The sequence below is a fragment of the Fukomys damarensis genome, unplaced genomic scaffold (assembly GCF_012274545.1).
Source record: "Fukomys damarensis isolate Sample0158 unplaced genomic scaffold, DMR_v1.0_HiC HiC_scaffold_12, whole genome shotgun sequence".
Lineage (NCBI taxonomy): Eukaryota > Metazoa > Chordata > Mammalia > Rodentia > Bathyergidae > Fukomys > Fukomys damarensis.
Window position 1 is genome coordinate 40,235,704 of NW_022900924.1, and position 19,723 is coordinate 40,255,426.

Here is a 19,723-nt window from a genome sequence, read left to right on the forward strand (position 1 = left end):
AGTTTATTAGTACATTCTAGGTATACAGGACAGTTACATTCATCATTGGGGTCTTGTACCTTTACATGGCAGGTCTTGGTTCTCATTTTTTCCCCTTGTCCCTGCCCTCCCTTCACCCCCTCCTCCCTCCTCTATTTACAAAAACAACTTTATTTCCATTTTTTCATTTTTTTCATATTTTTTTCTGTTCCCTTATTTCCTTTCCCCTACCCTTCCCACTTCCCCTACACCTTTAGCCCCTTTCTTCCTATTAACATTGTCAGTTATACCATTAGGATCTTATTTACAATTATAGTTTTTCACATCAGAGAGACTATTTGGTATTTACACATGTGTGACTTACTTATTTCACTTAAGAGTATAAGCTCAATATGCATCCATCTTCCCATGAATGACTCTAATTTCTCATTCTTTATGGCTGAGTAATACTCCATTTTATAGAAAAACCACATCTTCTTTATCCAGTCTCCAACTGATGGGCATATGGGCTGTTGCCAAGTTTTAGCTATTACAAACTGTGTCGCTATAAACATGGGTGTGCATATATCTCTGTGGTATGATTCTTTTAATTCTTTTGGAAAGATACCCAGCAGAGGGATGGCTGGGTCAAATGGAGCCTCTAATCTGTGAAAGTTTGGAAATTGAATGTTTTCAGGTCAGAGATTTACTCTAATAGTAATTATATTGGCAATTGTTTTGGTATGGCTCTTAAACGTCTCCATGGCCATGTGTTGAAGGCTAGGTCTCTAGCTTATAGTGCTACTGGGAGGTAATTGAACCTATAGTAGGTGACTGTCGAGAGGACATTAGGTCACTGGGGTTATTCCTCTTCTTCCTCTTTGCTTCCCAGATGCCAGGAAGTAAGCGGCATCTTGCATCACATACTCCTGCCAAGATATTCTACCTCATCACAGGCCCCGAACCATGGGGACAGTCTCTGAAACTGCACCAAAAAATATCTGTTCTTCTTTGAAGTTGATTTTCTTAGGTATCTCACTGCAGTAATAGCTAATTAAAACAACAGTGTTGCATAACCAGCATGACTATTTCCAAACCTTCAGTACAAATAGAAACGCTGCAACCACTAAGTGATAAATACTCATTTCTTCTCTTCCTAGCCCTTGGAAACCCCCCTCTCTATAAATCTAAATATTCTTGTTATTTCATTTAGGTTGAGTCATAAAACATTTGTCTTTTTGTTCTGGTTTATATTAGCATAATGTTTTCAAGGTTCAGTTATGTTGTAGAATACATCAGAGCTTCACTGTTTTTATTGACAAATATTTTTCATAGTTATCAATATATTTCAATATATAACACATTGTGTTTATTCATTCATCTCACTTGCGTTATTACCTCCTTTGACTATTGTGTGCAATATTGCAATGACCGCTGGCATAAAATTATCAGTTTGAGTCCTGGTTTGTATTTCCTTCCTATATATAGATACAAGAGTCAGAGTGTAATTTCTAGGGTTATCTGGTAATTCTATCCTTAACTTACTGGTAAGATACCAGTTGTTCAAATAATGCATAATAGATTTACTGTAAAACATCCTGATCAACATCTCAGGTAAATTACTAATGTTACTGCAGTAAATTTTGAATACGTTGGTGAGACTGAATTACATTTCAATTAAATGCCAGTTTTTCTAGCTTTTCAAGTATGAACACCTGAAAATTTATACTGTCCTGGTTTTTACTTCATGAATACATGCTCCAAAAAGACACATCCAGTTTGGTCAATAAGCTACAGAATCACTTAAGATGACCCTAGAAAGACCAATAAAGCCTCCTGATAGCATAAATTCATAGAGAGTAGACTGAGTTGCATATTTAACATGTTATCCTACTGGTTCCTTTGAGCTGAAAACTGTATTAAACATCGAATAATTACAAGAATTAGATTTAATACTTACTTGGCATCTAAGAAGTTTAAAACTTTCTACTCCCAACAAAGTACACAGATAAAAAATTCTACTCTTCACACACTCAGACTAAAAGCAAAATAAAATCAAGCCTAAATTGCATCCACAAGTATGTTATTTGAATTTCCTATGCTGCAGTACCCCCAAATATGCTTCTCTTAACTCTGTTGCCACTGCTTTAATGTGGGTGTACATCAACTGTGCTTGAATCATTGCGGTTTTCCTCCGGTCTCTGTACTCTCCCATCTAACTTTCATTCTGAGGCCAGGGTGGTGTTTTTGGGAAAGAAAAAAGAGTACATCTTTATGCCACTCCCTTTAAACTTCATTGTTTTTACCCATTGTCAAGACAAAAGCTCCTAGAACCGAATCTTCCTCAAAATTACACACATATGCATACATACATACATACATACGCATATATTATATGCATCTGTGTTCATTTGTATGTTTATGTTGAATTGACCCCAGTCTTGCCAATTCCGAACTTTTTCAGAGTGCTAGTTCTATGTAGTCTATATTTTCCAAATACATATCAATGATTTTGATCTCTAATAAATCTGGGGCACTCTTGGTCAGAGGATAAAGACCAAGTTCCTGGAAAGGTACATCAGAGCCTTGAAGATCTGGTTTTACCTTCTTCTCTCCTGGATTTCTTCCTTACAGAGCCTCCTCCTAGTGATCATAACCTCTTCCTGTGTTACCATGCCATTTTCCCTCACACGGAGCGTATGCTCTACCCTGTCTGTGGGGCTCTATTCATCTTGCCTCAGCTCCATTCATTTGGTGAACTCTTGGTTATTATTTACACCTCAGCTCAAGTGTTGTGCAGCCTGTGATAGTTTTCCTGATTTCTTCAGTAAAATTAAGAGATCATTCTTCATATTGCCAAATACCCTTATTTACTTCTCTATTTAATGCTCAACATGATGCAAACATTTATGCACATGTCTCTCCGAATACCAATAGAAACCGATATTCTTTTTTCTTTCCTTCCCTTCCCTTTTCTTTCTCTCTCTTTTTGAAACAGTCCAAGCATGTTATGATATTAACTGGAAGTCCCTCATCATTGAATTTAGTCACTAAATACAGGAATATGCTATTAATGAACTCTTGCTATGCAAATTGCAAATATAAGAAAGTTAGGCAGTGGGGCACAGTAGTGTATGCCTGTAATCCCAGCATTCTAGGAGGCTGAGTCAGGAGGATCATAAATTTCAGAAATTTATTGAGTCTCTATCTCAAAATTTAAAAAATACATTGTAAGGGGTTGGGGATGTAGCACAGTATAAGCTACCAGGTTTGATAAGGTGGGGGGAGTTGGGAGATCTAACTCAAATGCTTTAATATTTATTCAGATACAACTAACACGTATAAGCACTTTCTATGTGCCATACAAAATGCATGGTATCTCTCTCTCCACTGACTTTTTAAATTTTCATAATAACCCCCTTTTATTCTTCCAGCTTAACCTTATAGTTTAGGTAGATCCAGAACTCAACACCTTATCTCCTGTTTTGATTCCAAGGATTGTTATTCTATGTTCTCATGGCCTTATGTCAGGACTAACCACAACCACATCAAAGAAACTTTTTTAGTTACCTAGAAGCGTAAATTGGGGACAGGTCCCACTATATTGCACAATAATATTTTACCAGATTTGTTTTAAGGATTTAAGGTGAAGCATTTCTTAATAAATGTTAACCTCCTGGCAAAGAATTTCCTCCCTGTTGTGGGAATTTGTGCTGTAAAGTCAAGAATCCTGAAAGAAAATCAGCAAAGCATTTTATAACAACCATGCTGGTGAGCCAGTAACTCAAAGAAAGGTAATTATTGGAATCATCAGAAAGTGTTCTCAGTCCTAATGAAAGCTTTTCCTTGGGGATGCTTTTGGTGGTAGTTATTCACACAAATTATTTCTCAGGATCCCAGAGCAGACTGACTAGACCAATTTTCAATTAAAGTGCAGTGCTTCCTAAGTGACAGAAGAGTGAAAGATATTTTTAAGGGAGCAGTTTCCTATCTAATAAATAACTACCTGTCATCCTATGAAATTTAATAGTAGTTGTGGCATTGTACATCAAAAAGTAAATTGCAACATATGAAGTTAACAAATTCTTGGTGTGGATGCTGCCAGCTTACTCTTTCCTAATGGCATCAAGGAGTGACGGATTATTTAAAAAAAAAAAAGAAGAAGAAGAAGAAGAAGCAGTGCCTCAGCTGCTGATTCCATTTGAGATTGTAGCGTCATCTGAAATAAGGCCAGTCACCTTAGGGAAAATTTTGAGTGAGGTCTCTGTTTTAGCTTTCTCCACACTTACATGTATTATTAGCATGTTACTGTTACATATTAAAGTAAAAATTAGTGACAAAGTCTTAGACGAGGTCTCTGTAAATATATGTGATATGTCTAGTCTGTATTTAGCTCATTTTGTATGTGTACTTTTAATGAAAACTACTATATCACAAAATATATTAAGCAGATCATCTCAAAAGGCTGTGATTTCCATGAAAGCAGACTTTTCTTACTGTTGAAATGAATAAATGGTAGAATGTGCATCATCATATATTTTATCTTGTATAGCAAATATTTTGTTTTGCCCAATTTGAAATCTCTTCCTCTTTCTTCTAGTATCACCACCTCTTTTTTCCTGGGAGAAACCATCCCTTTTCTGTTCTCAGTTCATATGGTTTAAGAAACAAGGCAGAGTGGAGTGGGAAGGTGACCTCAACCCTCAACTCAAGACCCAGTAAAACTGTGAAATGCCTTTATTTGGCCCAGGGACTGGAAAATACACAAAGTTATTTCAAATAGTGTGAATCTTGGGATTTTTGCTGGTATCACTGGACAAGAGTCACTCTGTTTATTTTGTGTTTTGCAAAATAACAAAATTAAATCTGTAGCTCCTGGCAACAATAATAAAACCACATTGAGCAATGACAGCCAATTGTGAAGTCAATGCAAAAGAATATCTTAGTCAGCATGGGCTACTATAACAAGATGCCACAGAGTGGTGGTTTCAACAACTAAATTTATTTCTTACAGTTTTGGAGCTTGAGAAGTCTGAGATTAGAGTTATTGTTATAAGTGTACCACATAATGTGGTTCAGAAACCTTGGAAATGTTTGGGGAAAGCAGAATACAGAAAGTTTAGAATGCTGTAAGTGGAGCTTAAGTTGTGATTTGGGCATGAGCTCAGAAGACCAGAATACAGATAGGAATGAAGACAGTAATGACTTTGCTCAAGAGTTTTCAGATGGGAATGAGGCCTACGCTGGATAAAGGCTGTTCACACTGCACTCCAGCAAAGAATGTATCTGCATTTTGTCCATGCTCATTTGTTGGAACTTGAATTTATTTCTTTATTACTTTTATTGGTACATTATACATGTAATATATATTTATATAACATGTTATATATACTATAGTGCATATATTATATATACTATTTATTTTATGCATATTGTGTATATGTATACATATTTAGTACTTTATATATTCTAGATATTAGTCTTTTGTCTGAAGAAGAGCTAGCAAAATTTTTCCCCACTCTTTGGGTTGTTGCTTCACTTTGTTCCTTATTTCTTTTGCTGTTCAAAAGCTTTTTAATAGGATGAGATCCTAGCTGTTGATCCTTTGTGATATCTCTTGTGTGAGTGGGGTTTGGGGAACATGAATTTAAAGGTGACAGACTAATCTGGTGGAGGAAATTTCAAGGAAGCACAATGTTCAGGTCATGGCATCGGTTCCTCTGTTTGCTTCTAAAAAGAGTTACAGTGATAATTATGAGTGGAAAATAAAGCCAAAAGACTTGAAAAAAAATTACCATAAAAGGAGCATGTATGAAGTTGGGGACAATGAAGTTTTAGCTGTTGAAGAAATTAGTGTTGTTAACAAGAAGTAAGAAATTTGCACTGAGACATTAACAAAGATAATTTCAGGGCAACTGGAGAATTGGTCAGACCCCATACATTACCAACTCAGCAGCATAAAAATACAGTTATTTGAAAGAATTTACTTTGAGAAAAGTGTACCAAAGGCCCCTGCTTGCAAAAGTCCGCTTAGGAAGCTGTTTCTTCAGGAAGCATTTTACCATGTTCAGTCATCCATGTGGTCAGGTGGCTGCAACTGTGGTCCAAGCGAGCCCAGCTAGCCACTCCTGACCTTGGCAGTAGACCTTGGCAGCATCAACAAAATACTGTACTGGTTCTGCAGACATGCAGAATGCACACAAGCTTTAATATCGCATGGTTTCTCTTATAAGACAAACTCAATAAAGAGATAAAATACAAAATGAGAGGTAGACAACAGGAAAAAAAAAAGAATGCAAGAGTCATGGGGTTATGCAGGCTTCCACCAAATATCAAAGGAAGCCATAAGAAATCCCGTGTGGTAGGTCAGAGTCCCTGTAGGTGGTCTCAGAGTGGGCAATACATGAAGCTGTAGGAGTAAAGCAGAGCTGCAATGGAATCTCCAGGAAGTTGGAGAAATCAGGAACATGGTTTCTTCTCATCTACTGAGGAGAGTGCTACACAGTGAGCAGAGTTAGCCTACCAGAGAGAACACATGGGTGGACGCCAGCAAGACCAGATGAGCAGGGCTGCCTGCGTTCTCCTTGAGAGCTGACACCTGGCTACCAGATGCCTCACATGCTGAATGTGGAGCCAGAATTTAATGTTTGCTCACCTGAGCTTTGGTTTTGCTTTGGTCTGACTAATGCTTGCTATTTCCTTGTTCCTTTAATTTGAATGGAAATGTTTACTCTATGCCTTTGTATGTTAGAAGCATGGAACTTTTTAAATATGTACAAGGGCTCACATGTAAGAGTTTGCCTTGGTCTTCAGAGGACATTTTAGTCTTGAAATTTGAGCAATGCTTTAACCATTGAGATTTGGGTGGAGGAATTAATGTTTTGTTTACATGCAGGATAAATTTATAATGTTAGGTGGAATTAGGATTTTGTTCTTTTTGTATTTAGAGATTAAGTATGGCTTAAAGAGACGTGACTGGGTGTTAAATTGATAAGGGATGGACTTGTAATGGTTAATCTTGTGATCAACTTGATTGGATAGAGAAATGCCTAGAAAATTAGTATTACTTCTTGGTGTGTCTAAAGGTCTCTCCAGAGATACTTGGCATATGAGACAGCAAAATAAGAGGACACAAACACCCCTTTGTGCGCAATACCATCCAACAGGATGGGAGCCTAGATAGAATAAAAGCAGAAGAAGGAGGAAGACCTTGATCACTCACTTTAGATCTTTCCCAGTGACTGTGCTTCTTGAATGTCATGGAATTAGGAAGTTTAATCTGACACATCCTTTTGCTATGAGGCTTTCCATCACCTCTGGTCTAAAAGCAATGGAGCCAGATAACCATGAACTGAAGCTCCTCAAACCATGAAGCAAAATAATGTTTTTCTCATTTAGATTGTTTTTCTCAGGTATTTCTTCACAGTAACTAAAAGCTGACTGACTCACCAAGTCATCTTCTTGTGTGCAGTGTGGCACTGGAATACGAAAGTAATTTCTTGAACTACTTCATAGGTTTACTTTATATGGACATAGCATACCTAGCTCAGTGAGTCACTTTATGTGTTCTATTGGCTACAAAATGGAGGGAAGACATTTGCCAGGGCTTTTCTCAACGACTTCTTAGACTATAATTTTAAGAAATTAGTCATTTTGGGTATAGAATTCTCTTCTGTATAAGAGGGAAAAGTTAATTTGTTATAGGTACAGCAAGGAAGAGATGGCCTAATACGTCCTTTTGTCAATAAAACTTCAGAGGTGATTTTTAAAAATTATCATCATCATCATTATTATTATTTTGGTAAGGAGTATGAACAAAGAAAAAATACTAAAAACTTTGGTGAAAAACCTCTGGGCTTTGCCTCAAAGCTAACAGTATGAGGGGCCAGGGATTTAGCTCAGTGGTTCTGCCACCGGCCTTGCAAGTGCAAGGACCTGAGTTCGATCCCTGGCACCAAAAAACAAAACAAAACAAAACAAAAAAACAGTTAACAGTATGATTCAGGATACAATTAAGCCTAATAGTATTTATCTCACTATTTTAAGGCACTGCCTAATGAGACGTAATATTAGTGCCGGGAAAAGAAATTCAGGTCAGTTTCAAATGTGACAAAGGGTTTTGGGTCGATGCTTTCAATCTTGCCTAGAGAAGTAATAATAGAAAACCCACAAGGAAAAGTGGGAAAACCTCTGAATTACTCAATATTACATTTAGAAAACACTGAATAACTCCAAAAATTAGAGCTATGAATGCAGTTGACTTCATTGAAATGTCCCCAATACTGAGATTGAATTTTACCTTTGTTACTGTAACAGCCTGGCTATGGAAACTCTGAAAGACAAAGAACTTGCTTTCTGTAAGTGGAAATTAATGTTTTTGGCATTATTGCTTAGTTGTTAAATCAAGTTATATGATTAGCATTATTGCAACCACTAATAATTTTGTTCCTAACATGGGCTAAGCATAATCCTACGTGTCCAGCATATGTTTTCATTAAGTCCTCAGTACAACCTAATGAAGCAGGCTACTATTATTTATGTTTTATAGGTAAGGAATCTAGGTAAGAGTTGAAGGGAGTGGATGTCCACACAGAGTCTACATTCTTGGCCTAAGGTGTCCACATAGAAAATAACAAGCTTTTCCATGGGATGATGTACTCTAGAAATGTGCAAAATTTTGAGAGTTTCATTGCATTGCTATTCTCCAGAGCCTATAAAAACACAGTATAAAAAAATTGAAACAGAATCACGTGAACACTTAATCAGGGTAAGATGACTGGGAGTTACCCAAGTAGGGCTGTAATCCAGCAGAGTCAGCTTGGCTCTGGCTCCGCTTTCAAAAATGTAGCGTTAACTTACGATACAGGTGCCTTGCTCTAGTTCCAATGCAAGATCATTTTTTTCTTCTTCTGTGCTTGTTTCTACTGACTGAGATAGTATCTCCTCCATCTCCGAGTTTTCAGTTTGAAGTAGCCTCTTAGGCTCTTAACTATTACCTACAAGAGGCACTACAGCATATGGAACCACCAATTTACTAAAATTTTCTCTGTGTCCGGGAAAACAGTCTGGACAGCCAAGCTTGTGTGGACTCTAACTCATCCACAGCCTTTCCTATGGCACTGACACATAGAAGGTGACCTAGATCTTAGCTGAGGCCCTGAAGCTTTTAAATCACTAAACGAGATAAACAAGAGAGAAGTAGCCTCGCCGATAGTAAAAGCTACTATAAAGAAACAATACGTAGACTAGTATGGTGAGGGATAGGAATAGATAGATCAAAGGAACAGGCTAGAAATAGAAACAAAATATGGTAGGTTATTTAGTAGACTGTAATTGCGCTAAAATTTGTAGCAAACATATGAATTATTCAGTAAACAATTTCAGGGAAAATAGAAACCTTCATAAAACAATAAAATGGGGCTATTTCTTGAGTCTTACACTATTTGATTTATCAAATGGATCAAATATTTAAATATAAAAATTTAAATGTTTAGAAATAGAATGAAAACTAGCCTAAGATTGGAAAGTCCTTTTTAGTCATGAAATGAAACTCAAAAGCCACAAGAAAAAAGCTTGACAAATTTATCTTCATATATTTTTTTAAGTTACGACAATGACCAGATGCAAAATAGAAGATAAATTATTTAAAAGGAACATATTTTCAACTTAGCTGACAAATAAAAAACTGACTTTCCTAACATCTAAAGCACTTTCATAAAGTAATACGAAAAAGACCATTAGCTGAGTTTTTGAAAAATAGACAGAGAGTATAAACTGGCAGTTTATAGAAAATAAAAATGATTCTTTACTATGCAAAAATATTTGTAATTTTTTAAAAATTTAATTTACTGGTACATTCTAGGTAGACAGTACAGTTACATTCATCACTGGGATCTTGTATCTTTACATGCCAGGTCTTGGTTCTCATTTTTGCCCCTTGTCCCCACCCTCCCTTCACCCTCCCCTCCCCTTCCCCCCTTCAAACACTTTAATTCCATTTTTACATTTTCTCATATTTTCTTCCTTTTCCCTTATTCCCCTTTCCCTATCCTTCTCACTGTCCCTACACCTTTGGTCCTTATCTCCCCACAACCCCACCAACATTTGTTATTGTGTGATTTCTTTTTTTTTTAATTTTAAATTGAATTTATTGGTACATTCTAGGTGGACAGTACAGTTACATTCATTACTGGGATCTTGTACCTTTACATGCCAAGTCTTGGTTCTCATTTTTCCCCTTGTTCCCACCCTTCCTTCATCCCCTCCTTCCCTTCCCCCCTTCAAACACTTTAATTCCATTTTTACATTTTCTCATATTTTCTTCCTTTTCCCTTATTCCCCTTTCCCTATCCTTCCCACTGTCCCTACACCTTTAGCCCTTTTCTTCCTATTTCACGTTGCTAATTGCCCCATTAGGATCTTGAGTACTGTTTTAGTTTTTTGCACCAGAGAAATTATTCTCAAATGTTTTAATTGAATATATATTGGTGATCATATCAGCATCTAAAGGGGTAGCAATTCTCCATGTATAGCAAACATACCTAAAGATGGAATGCCTTGTTCAAAAGTTGCATCATTTTTAACTTAAGATTATAGTCTTGAGATGCATCCATTTACCTAAAAATATCTTGTTTATCTTTCTTTATGACAGAGTGGTACTCTATTGTGTGCTTTCTTTATCCATTCATCTGTTGATGGGCATATAGGCTATTTCCAAGATTTAGCTATTATAAATCATGTTCCTATAAACATGGGTATGTATACATCACTGTGGTATTATTCTTTTAATTCTTTTGGGAAGGGAAACAAGGGAAGGAGGAAGGGGAACAGAAGGAACGAAAAATGGATTTGTAAAAAGAAAGAATGGAAAGAAAAAACAGAAACAGAGCTTTTGTAAATGGGGAGGGGGAGAAGGCCTGAAGGGGAGGGAATGGAAAAAAAGAAGATATTCTGTGTAGAGGTACAGATTCACTGCGGCGAATATGATCATTATGCATAACAAAGATGTACTAATATGAATCTAAAAGCAAAAGAGAAATAACAGCAAGGTGTGAATCAGGACATCTGGTGTACGATAGTACATACAACATATTTGCAAAGGTATGAAGGAGCTGAATCTGGGGAAAGGAGTGGATGGAGAATTTGCAGGGAAGGAGATTTCACTATCGATCCTCTTTATGTTTTGTAGTCCAACCATGTGATAGGATTACTTTTTCAATAAATGAATGAAATTTAAATAAAAGTGCTAATATTCCACATATACAGCAATATTTTCAAATAGATTCTTCATTGGTTTATAGCTAATCATATTGAGGAAGTACTGAAATAACATTTGTAATATGAGTATATTTTCAGCAAACTTTATTTTACAAAGATAGGCCCACCATCTATCTTTAAATTTCTATTTAAAAAAGCCAATTAGCTGGGTATGGTATAATCCCAGCACTCGGGAGGCTGAGGCAGGAGGATTGCTGAGAGTTAAGGCCAGATTGAGCTACATAATGAGGTTAAGGCCAGGTTGAACTACATAGTGAGAACCTGTCTCAACAAATCAACCAGTCAATCAATATAAATAAGTAAAGTAAAAAATAAAGAGCTAATGATTCCTAATTGTTTATAGGTAGTGAATTATCACAGTGTAACCCATAAATATTTACAATTAGTATATGTCAGTTAAAAATAAAAAAGTGTACAAAGTAATTTTTTTAGATCCACTCTTACAGCACATCAGCCTGGGAGATGGAAATTTTCTGACCTGTATGTGGCCAGCAAGAACAGCCTGAAGGACTCTTCAGGGAGCCCTTTGGGTATTCCCTCACGTTTTCAGATTACCAGTGATAGTAATCCACCAAATACCTGGAAAGGCCCCAATCTGGGTCCAGACAAAAGCTGTCACTGAGCAGAAATTCTGTATGGTGGTGTGTGGGGGAGACTTTCCTCATAGCTGCTACCCCTACGATTTTGCAGATATGAAGCTCCCAGCAGAGACCATAGTTTTGGTTCTTTTCATTGCATAGAGTTTGACTTCCAAACTGGTTTGGTGATAATATTTTTGTATTTGTGAATGGTATACCATTGATCTGTAAATAAAATCCTGACTGAAGCTGCCCAATTAATTTGTTTGCCAATAAGACCCCAGTGGAGAGGCACAAAATGCCTTATTTATGAATTAGTAAACAAGGAAAACTTTGACTTAGAACAAATGTCTGCGGCTCATGATGCCATGTATTTCTGAAGACTTAGAGGAGTTGGCTGTCTCTGCAATGACGGATTTACTAAAAGAAGCATATGTGGTCAAGGGCCTGCCGCTGTCAGCTCCCCCTTCCCTTTCACCCTCTGCTGATACTGCAAGGAATATAAGCCTGAAAACTGCATTTCACAGATGCCCTTGCCAGCACGAGTCTCTGCTTAGGTTCTGTCAATGCAAAGTGTGGTAGATTAGATAGAGAAGTGAAAGAAGAAAAAGTCACTTTTCTTTCTTTTTAGGTTTCGGTGGCTCCTCTAGCATTGATAGCTACACACAGACCATGCAGAATCTTGGATTCCTTGGACAGGGTGTTTCCAGCAGTGAAGGCGGAAGTGAGCGCCCTGACAGCTCCTTAAGTGCAGTTCTCAGACATGCTCACTCCAGTGCTGGGTCCAGAGACTGAACCCCTGCAGGATCGTTGGACATTGGAGTTCTAGGCTTCCTACCATGGTGGCAGCAGCCCTGGCTCTGAAGAGGTAACTGAGCAGTGCATAACCTTTCCCTTTTTAATTCTTCAGCCTCACGGGTCATGGTTTCTTGGAGTTATAATCTTCTCCTTTTTATTTCTTCAGGCCTTTTACCATTTTTGTAATCAGTATTCTAAATTGAATTTCCATTGACTAAAAACTCTAACATGACTTCTTTTCCAAACTGACTTACACAAGGCAGGAGAATTTTTATAAGAATTATGATTTATGGGCTCCAAAAGATTTGGTACTTAAGAAAATATTCTTTTTTGAGATCAGATTGGGATACTATTGAAAATGTGCTGTAAAAGATAAAAAGTGCTACATGGAGATAAAAACAATAGCTTAAACCACTATGGAAATCTGATATAAAAGCGAGAGTGGGAGCCAATTTACTATTATGAAAATTGATCAAGTATTGAAGTAATTTACTCTTAATTACTACTAATTTACAATTTATTATTCTGAAAATTGATTAAGTATTCTTCCTTTCCTGAATGTACTGTATTTCAGAGAAACCAAATAGCTGTTGAAGGAAAATTGTTCTTTAATAAAAGAATTATAGTGAATACATGCAAAATAAAAGATAGAAGTAGAAAATTGTGATTTTGCAATACGGAACAAAATAATGGATCCAGGTAACAATCAACAATGTCCGCTAAAATTATTAGGTGAATGGTTAATGGAAAATTGTAATGGCTGGCTCTGAGCTAATGCCACCTGAATCCTCCTAATTAGTTATAATGTCAGCAAAAGTAGACCAAGCAGATATCATGCCACGTGTGATGTGGAGCTATAGAAATGATTCAGGTAAGATATTCTCTTTAAAAGTTGATCCAATTAAACCTGTAGACATCACTCCTAGTTTCAGGAAAAAGAAGAGGCACAATAATATACTAATTTATACAAAAGAACAGGCCAAACCCGGAATGTGAGAAATGCTACAATAAAAGGGTAGAGCAAACTGATAAGCACTAAAAGAAACTTAAAAGAACAATCAGCCACTGCAAGTATAGTCCTTACCAATAGGGAAAAGATAGGCTTGAGAGAATTAAATGTAGACAATTAATTAGAAAATATCAAAGAATTATTAATTGGATTGGTTGTGCAAATGTTAATGTGTGAGTGACTTAAGAACAATTGTTTTCTTTGAAATACATATTTTAAGAGAGAAATGATATAATTCTGAGGATTTGCTTGAAAATGTTGCAATACCCCCCCTTGATAAAAAAGGAGAAAAAAATTTTAATAAGTAAAGAAGAAAGAAGAAGACTGTTTATATTTGTTTTAGCTTTGTGAACTATTCATGGGGCTCATTGTGTTATTTTTTTGTGTGAAACTTTTTAGTAAACAATTTAAAATATTTTTTAGCAAAATGCTTTTAAAAATCAAGAGTTTTGCTTGTTTTTAATTTCAAATTAGTAGCTAATTCCTACACTTTATAAAGTATTTAAAATCATAGCAAACATTAAGATATCTTACCTCAATTGGTTTTGAGTTTTAAGTTCAAGCTTAGAAACCTGGCACTACTTCAGATACACAGTAATTTACAGAGAGAATGTTTAGAAGGCATTGTTACCTTATCACGTGATAAATACCTCAACAGAGTGGAAGTTGAACATAAAAGAGGAATGCGAAGGAGGCTGAGACTGTAGGCCTTTTGGAGTTTGCATCTTTTGCACACACAAACACAAATATTGCTTACCAGCATGCTACCGTTATAAGACAACGAGCTGCTTGAAGACAAGGTCCATTTGTCTTCATCCTAATTTGCTTAGAAAGGTATTTAGATCATATTAGGGAATACTTGAATAAACAATGAGCAAGTCAGATGCTTAAGGGAAAAGGTGGTAAAAAAGATTAGAAAGATACTTGATCATAAGACAAATGCAAGCTTAAATATTTAATAAGCACTAGATAGACATGTTTATTCTTCCAATAGAAAACTGAAGTGGGAGGACTCCATGTGAGGCTCAAAAGCCTCAATGGTATAGTCTTTTTTCATGTAGGAAGAAGATGGATAGACGGACTGTGGTTATGATTTGCTGCTCTGAAACTAAGTAATGCCAGGCAATGCATCCTTTCCAAAAAGAAAGACTGCATATTTGCAATGGAGGAGAATGTACAGCACCCACAGATCTCTTCTTAAAAACCCTTTGTTTAGAATCTCCTTGCTTGCTCTTCTGATGCATATGTACATGTCCTGCAGTCTTCTGACAGGGGATTGTCTGGACATTGCTAGCAAATTTCTGTGCTTGCTCCTTTTATTCATAATCTATTACATTTCTACCGTCCCAGGACTGTTTGGGCTAACAGGCAGGGGTCTAGGGACTGCAATCAGTGCAGAAAACATCCACATAGTACTTGCATGATAATGACACAGAACAAGAGCCTGAGATTCTTTCAATTTAATTTTAAGGGAATATAAAATTATTTATTGACCACTGCTTATCATTATTTACAACAAAGTAAAAGATATACAGTGGGATAACATTCTGATTACTACAAAGTTGTTTTCCTGAATCCTACTGAAACAATAACCCAAATAGTGAAAAGACTGAACCTACCTGTAAGGAAAGTTGGGATCAAGAGAAACATGCAGGTCAGCTCAGTAGGTTTCCATGAGACAAGTCTTAGCCCATGCCTTATGACCTTTGTGTACAAAGATTTCAACTTAGTGTAAAGGATTGGGTCATTAGGAAACTTTAAATGTTCACTTATCAAGCCTTGCTTAGCTGATTCAAACAAATCAGGTTTTGGGGAAGCTGTCGGTAGTGACAAAATTTTTCTTTACATGAGTTTTGCAATTAAACTGCTCCATTTATTGGATTAAAGACATGGGTTCCAATATGATGCTTTGAAATTATCTGTCTTAAACTGCCCAATTATCTAGAGAATCATCTAATTAACTTGAAAGGTTATGGCTTCAGGAAAACTTTCAATTTAACTGGAAGTGATTTATTTCTTAGGTTTCTCAGAAAGGTAACATTTCAGAAACATGGACTTATCACCCGTGGTTTTTGTTTTGAGGAATACTTAAAAGCAAAATAAAAATTGTTACATAAGTATTTTATTTATACAGATACAAACAAATCTGGCTTTTAATCTGTATATATGATAACTAACTTTATAAAGTCTTAAAAATCAATGTGTCTAAAGCTAGAAAAAAAGGGGGAGTGGAGGAAAGGAGAGAAAAGAATTGAAACGTGTCATGTGCATGTACTAATTCCCTACAGTGAATGTAGACATTATGTACCTCATATATTTAGTAATAAAGGTAAAAAAAAAGAGAAAGCAATAGCTCAAATCTAAGAAACATAAAAAAAAAGAAAAACAAAAACTCAGAAATGGTCTTTAAGCACATCAACTAAAAAGGAGTTCTGATTCACTTTGACTACAGAAAATTTTCCCAGCATTTAGAAAAGTAGAAGAAATATATCAAGCCATCAGATGCTCTTTTCTGATAAAGGAAGCAACTATAAAAGCTTTTATGTGTTGTCAATAAGCAGTGCTACTGATGTGAAACAAAAAATCCCCAATGACTCTCTCCCAATACTACTTTCAAAAGCAACATATTAAACTTTATTCTTATTAGAATGTAGTTATTTTTCTAAGTAGTAAATCAAAAGCCACGAGCCATGTTTTATATGTGTAAACTATTCCTGGGCTTCATCTTCTGGACAAGAAATCCACCTACACTTTGGGGACATTTCATATTTGCCTCTTGCCAGCACCAGGTCAGCCTCATCTAAATCTTCTCATTTCATGAGAAACGTCAATTCTCCACTACAGTCTGTGGCACCGATTATTCATTCAGGATCAAGACCTCTGGCAAAGCCTCTCTGTTCCTCAGCACTATCTCTTTTCTTCTTTGATTTGCTGTCATCAGATTCACTGTCAGATAAAAACTTTCTTTTCACACCATCTTTTTCGTCACCAGCTTTTACAGAGTTAAGAAATGCTTCAATTAACTCTGGATGGCCTAAATTTTCTCCAGGTTGTTGGTGCGGTCAGCACCCGTAAACCCCTCCACTTCAGAAAATACTCCACCTTCCCACTTTTCCACCACAAATTCTTCAAGCTCTCTACCCTCAACCTTTCTTACTTTGTCCATTTTGTTTCTTTTCCCTCCTTTGCAATGTAGTTTTACCGGAGGCCGTGTTTGTTTTCTTCTTCTTATTATTTTTTATTACAGACTTGAAGAGCTACTATTCACCGCCTTGGATCCTCGTATTGCAGGTCTGCAAATCTCAGGCGTCTACCGCGGAAGGAGGCCAAGGCACTGATTCGGCCCCGAGGTGGGGATGACCTCTTTCTGTTTCATTTTTAGTCACAAGAGTCAAATTATGGCTTAGCCAAAAAGGAAATGTAGACTAAAATTATTAGGCCTTAGCCTAATCTCAGCAAGAAATGACAAACTATTTTTATGTAATAAATTGGAGTTAAGATTCAGCCTTCTCATATCACGAATGGTCAGTTGCTGTGTAATATGCAAAAAAGTCATTGCTTAAAAGAACCATTCTAACTTCTACTGAGAGAAGAATTATGACCTTTACATTTATTGCTAATTTATTGCTAATTTTTTAACGAAAAGGACTAACATCCACATTCATGCATTTTATATGAATGAAATGGGAAAATCCTTGGTTTAGAAGCTAAGTTCTGGTGCTAATTCTCACTGGCCAGCTGCGTATATAATTTTTGGAAAGTCACTTGATATCTTGAGCCAAGTTTATACACCTGTAAAATATTGGGGAGGAGCCAAGAGTCGGGTTATCTTTAAAGTGCCTTTCAGCTCTGTCCTGTAAGCTTAGGCTCTATAATGCAACCGTGTAAATTACATATGCATTTGACATGACACCTGGACAAGCAAAAAAATCAATCAATGATAATTTTGACAATTTTGGGTACCTACTAATGTGTGAAATGTAGCAAGAGAGAGAAAATAAAGTGTTTTCTTTTTTTCTTTGTTGTGTTTTGTTTTGTTTTCACTGATGTTCATAAAATAGTCCAGGGCTGGGGATTGAGCTCAGTGGTGCTGCCGCTGTGTGCCTTGCAAATGCAAGGTCCCAAGTTCAAACCCCAGTACCTCCCCCCAAAATGGTTCAATGTAAGGTTTATGAAAGAGAAAATTAATTAAAGATTGAAGTTTTATGTATACATGAAACCTTTAAGATCTTCCAAAAATAAGATACTAAGTACCTACCTCATTTTACCATTATGAATTTATCTGTACAATAGTCATATCACTATCCATTTCTAAATTTGTGATCAACTGCTGCTCCTTTTTCAGAGAATTGGTAAACAGTCATTATTATCCCAGCTAATTGCAATCATGTGTGATTGTATGTGTGTGTGTGTGTGTGTGTATATGTTCTTAATCTCTCTGTTACATTTCAATAGTCAGGAACACAAACCTCACAAATCCATTACAATTGTTAATATATGACCTCAAAAAATTCTTATCAGAGTTCCTTGAGTCTCCAGATCTGGTCCTGAGATATTAAAAATCGACACTCATTTTATAACTTGTCGTCTCCTTTTGGCACTTCATGATTTTGCCTTCAACTCTAATGGCATGGCTTACTCAGTTTGCAGTTCCTGCAATTTTGTACAGCTAAAGTGGGAGTAGTATTGGCACATACAGAGTGTGTTGACATGGTGTGTAATTATTTTAAATATCAAGGCTCTGGCAGGTTGTTTATGGGAAATGTTATCTTCTCAGAAATGTATCAAATGATGTGTTGGTGGGACTACATGAAAGCAGTTGACATCCTAAAGGCAATCTTTGTTATAAAAAAGAAACTTTAAAAAAATGCTATTTAACATTTTATTTTGCTATGGATGGAGCATGATAAAAAGTAACATCTTGTAGTATAACTTTAAAATATTTAGGAATAACAGTGCCTTGGCCACTTTCTCATCATTAGGACAAAATAACCAACATAAAAGAGGAGAGGTTAGTCTGACTCAGTTTCAGTCCATTGTCAGCTGGCTCGGAGGAAGAAACAGGATGGCCAAGGAGCATGGCAGAAGACAAGGTGCTCAATCCTTGGCAGCCAGAAAACAAGAGGGAAGAGAGGCTTGGGAGACAAGCATACACCCTTCCTGCCATTTACCCAGTGGCCATCTCCAATCAGGCTCCACCGTCTTTAGCACATTCACTATTGGACTCATCAGTGGTCGATGAGTGGTTGGTATCACCGAAGGGTATAACATCCCATGACCCAATCATCTTTTACTCACGAGGCTTTATGAGAACATTCCAGAACTGAGCCATGACAAATAGATAATGTAGTGTAGTTTTTAAAATGTGGATCTGAGAGTTTCATTTACTTTATTCTTCCCTGCTTAGAGTGAGCTTGAGAGAACCCTTTTACTTGTCTTGCACTTGGTTTCCTCATCTGTAAGTTGAGGATAACACAACTGGCTCTGCCTACTTTGTAGGGCTGTGAAGGGGTCCAGCGAAATACTGGAAATGAATGTACTTTTGTCTGCAGTGAAGCAATTAACTGATGTAAATAATTCTTCGTTATTGTCAAGAAAAAATGTGATATCCCCAGTACATATTACCATCACAGAAGTGTTTAGAAAAGCCAAATTCCCTTTCCCTATTTATGTTTTCTCATTTTATATTTTAGATTAATGGCTAGTCCTTATATCTTCCATGAAATGTAGTCTCCTTTAACTTTGTCACCAATCACAATTCTCCTGAATACCACACACACACACACAATTCCTCCATGGTTTTCAAATACGTCTAAGATAATGGCATAAATGCATACAATTCTTCACCTGGTTCAAATGTATCTGGTTGGATTTAAAGATTCACTTTACTTAACTCTTGACGTTAACTTTTTTTCTTTCTTTCTTTTTTTTTAAATTTTTTTGTGTAGTACCAGGGATTGAACTCAGGTCCTTGCGCTTGCGAGGCAGGCCACCAAACTGGTGAGTTAAATCCCCGGCCCGACATTAACTTTCATCTGGAAGACCAAAGGTATGCGTGTTCCATTTCTTTGTTCCTATGATGTATATGGGGTTTTGTGTGTTT